Genomic DNA, 4,007 nt, shown 5'->3' with positions numbered 1-4,007 from the left:
CACATGTTGTGCCAGTCCCACCCCCAGGGCAGGCTGAGCCAGCCAGAGTCAGGGCATGGTGGTGCATGCCTGAAATCCCAGCGCTGGGGAGGCTGAAAGCAGGAAGATTGCTAGGAGTCCAAGCTGTGTAGCGAGACCCTGCAACAACCAAATACACTAAAAACAAATTCAGTGCGCATGTACCACCTTTCAAACAAAAATAATCAACATGGTTGGGGAATTTTTGATGTCTTTTGAGACTTTTTCTAAAAAAAAATCAGAGCAAGTTATTTTTCTTATTGTCTAAGCAATTTTCCTTGCTTTTGTTGACTGACTGACACATACAATGTCAAAAGACTAAAATGCCTTTCAGGCCCCAGCTTGAAATTGAACTGGAGAGAGTGAGGCAAAGATAGTAAAGGAGAGAACACAAACTAGTTGCTGGGAATAGTGATTGCCACCTGGACCCTTTGGACATTTGCAGATGCTGGTGAGTGACTGGACCCTCCAAGAATAGTACCCTTATCCCAGCCCCAAAATGTACCCAAGAAGAGAACGGGCAGAGCCCATTTTCCTAGGTGAGCTCACTCCCCAAAGGGCAACAGAACATGAAGTAGCCTGTATATGAAGGCGATGGACAGAGCAGATGGAGTGTTGGCATCACTCTCTTTAGGCACGTGAGATACAATTATTTTATGGGTAATTTCAGAGATAGAGAATTTGCCTTTACATTTCCACTCAGTCACTCCTCATGTAATGGAAGCAAAAACACGGCTCATAAAATTCAGGTATGAGGCAAAGTAAACCACAAGGTCTAGTCTAAGTTCTTGTCTTCCCTCCTCTCCTGACTGAAAGGAGGCACTCCCTCCTACTGGACAGTCAGTCCATGATGTCACTAGGTACTGTGTCAGTTCTGCTGTTGATTCATGAAGGGGGGTAGTCACGTTTCTCAGATCTCCTTGAGGGCTGTGGGCCACTTCTGCGATGAGGCCTCAAGCCCATTAATCCCAAGTGTAGCTCTGACTCTTCCAAGTGTGTCTCACTGGGGTGTGATGACTTGCCCATGTGAGAACCTCTTTCCAAACTCCATTTGGAGGCATCAGACTTGCCATGCCACTGCTGGGAAAGTGTAAAATGAAGTAAAACAGAACACATTGTGAACCGACCTTGTCTCTGCCCTGGACTTTACCAAATGTGCTGTAGACATTGAATAGCATTCACTTCCACAAGGCTCCTTGAGAATGTTTTATTAAAGTGAGCTTTTTAAAAAGACATGGGTGGTTCAGGAAGGAGCTGCACCCTTAGAGTCTGCTCATGTAAACAGTGCAATTCTCCAAGGGCTTTGGGTCCAGAGCAGTTAGGAGACCTGTATGTCCTGCATGGGCTCCTGCTGGCCAAGCACAGAGCCCTCCCTGAGGGATGAGCAGGGGCACTGCATGGCAAGGTTGACAGAAATAGGGCCAGTACTGAGCATGGTACAGCCAGGGAGGACAGGTGGCCCAGGAGATACTGTCTTACCCTATTTTAAAAACCTGCATGATGGAGCTTGTGCATCTGGGACACCCCAAAGTTAGGATTTTTCTTTGCACACCTGAGGCTCCCGTGGCTGCTCTGTAGCTACCATTGTGCCACAGAATGAAAATATTGAGTTACACTCTAGATGCTATGGGTACCACTCGGATTACCATGAGAAAAAGAGAAAGAAGGAAAGCCCACAGGCTCATGAACATTCAAAGAAGACAAAAAAAAAAAAAAAAAAAAAAAAAAAAAGAGATTGGCCTGAAGGCTAAGCTCTACCACAGAGCCATGCAGAGAAAATCCAAATGAAGAAGATTATAAAGATTCATGAAAAGAGCAACACCAAACAAAAGAAGGATGAAAAGACTCCAAAAGGAGCAGTACCTGCCTACCTGCTGGACAGAGAAGGCCAGTCTCATGCAAAAATACTTTCCAGCATGATTAAACAAAAATGAAAAGAAAAGGCAAGTTTCTCTGCCCAAAGTTTGTGCCCAAGGATAAATGGACATAGTAAATGTTATTCAATAAATGGCAATGACAAAACTAAACAAAAAAATGGGATACAAATGAAGGACCATTTTGTATCTGTATACACAAAATAGTTAGGATAGACATACAGCTACTTTCTCTTAATTCCATGAATAGAAAGAGTTGTATTAATAGTATTTAGAAAGGATATCATGTCTGAATCTTCTAATAAGAATAACCACTAGGAAGACAACAATATGCATTGTATTAATTATTGAAACTCTCCTACTTATCAGTTATGAAACTGTCCCATTGCTATTTGTTTCTCAGTAAAATTATTTATAAAATAAATTAAAAAAACTAAGTTATTTGAATGGGAAAGAGAAAAAAGAAGGCACTGAAGAGGATGGTTACTAAAGTCTGCTTTGTAGGAGATGGCTTTACAAGAAAACCACTTAAATATGAACGATTCATTAGGCCAATGGGTTTATGTTTTAAGAAGTCCCATGTAGCACATCCTGAACAGAAAGCCACCTTTTGCCTGCCAATACTTGGTGTGAAAAAGAAGCCTTCATTGCAATTGTATACAACTTTGGGTGTTATTACCAAAGGAACAGTGATTGAGGTGAACATGAGTGAGTTTGGCTTTGTGATACAAGGAGGCAAGGTTATTTGGGGTAAATATTCCCAGGTAACGAACAATCCTGAAAATGATGGATGCATCAGTGCAGTCTTACTAGTTTGACAGATGTTTCATACAGTGACTTCTTACATTTGAAGACTACAGACTAATCAGGAAAACCATAACTTGAATACTGCTGAACAACTCTCATGACTACATCCATCAAGAAAACTGTTTATTAAATTGTAAAACATTAAAATGGCCCAGTTTTAAAAAATGGTCTTTTATTAGGGGTCTGCTAAGGTTTTACATGTTAGTGAGATTGAACCATTTGAAAAAGTAAACATAAGTCTTTGCATTAAAGAGTGGGTACTCAAGGGCCTGGGGGATAGCTCAGTAGAATATGCACTTGCCTGGCAAGTGCAGGGTCCTGCGTTCAATCCCCGGTGCCACACATGAAGAAAGAGTGGGTACTCAGCAACACAGATCTCCCATTCTTAAAAAGCCACCAGTAGTTAAAGTCAGTGCATTCTTATTTAGTGGTCTAGGTCTAAGAAATCTACAGAAGCTATTCATTGTACCTCATCATTTATCATTAATCCCAAAAAGAGTAATGTTTAAGTTTATTCTCAATATAGTCTCTAATACTTTAAGAATGGCATTAGAAGTTTATTTAGACAATTCCACCTTAATTACACTGATCCCCTGAAAAGAAATTTTATTTGCAGTTATGTAATATAAGAAGGTTTAAAAAAAAGGTGTGGGAAAAAAAGGTGGGGCAGGGATGGGGCATAGCTCAGTAGAATAAAGGCTTGCTTGGCATGCACAATGGCCTGAGTTCAATCCCCAGTTCTCCCCCACCCCGCCCGAAAAAAAGAAAAAAGAGGAAGGTTATATGTTAGGTTTGCATCTCAAGTTTTTGAACTGAATTAAATGGTCATGGCTTGCAAAAAAAAATAAATAAACCTGCAGATGTTGGTTGGTGTGCATGTCATTACTCCATTGATCCACCATGTCAGTCAGAGCTGAGCAGTGACAGCCTCTGGAGAAGATGCAATAGCAGGGGTCTTTACTGCAAGGGCCTCTCCCTTCTGACTCTTACCTGTTCAACCAGCAATTGCACTCACCTGGCCCCGGGAATCATTTGTGTTTATGACCCTCAGACTGGTTGCCATGTCCTGAAAAGGACTCAGACCCCCCAACTGCAGGTTCACCCATATTCTTCTTTCATAGTAGATTCTTCTAATGGCATCTTGAATAACTCTGTTCTATCTATTTCCAAAACCCTTTTCCCCCTGAACTTGTCGGAATGATCTAGGTCTATATTCTCGCATTCAGGAGAAGGTTTTATTCAATATGCAGTCTGATTAAATATGTCTGTTACTCACAATACACTCTAACTTCAGTGTGAGTTTCATTT

General features: G+C 41.3%; 1 pseudogene; it reads left to right on the top strand.

The window, feature by feature from the left end:
• Nucleotides 1-517: 517 nt before the first annotated feature.
• LOC105741352 lies at nt 518-2,710 on the top strand (annotated as a pseudogene).
• Nucleotides 2,711-4,007: the final 1,297 nt, after the last annotated feature.

Source organism: Octodon degus, unplaced genomic scaffold (assembly GCF_000260255.1).
Source record: "Octodon degus isolate 3935 unplaced genomic scaffold, OctDeg1.0 scaffold00525, whole genome shotgun sequence".
Classification (NCBI taxonomy): domain Eukaryota; kingdom Metazoa; phylum Chordata; class Mammalia; order Rodentia; family Octodontidae; genus Octodon; species Octodon degus.
The sequence above is the reverse complement of the archived record's forward strand: the minus strand, read 5'-3'. Positions and strand labels throughout refer to the sequence as shown.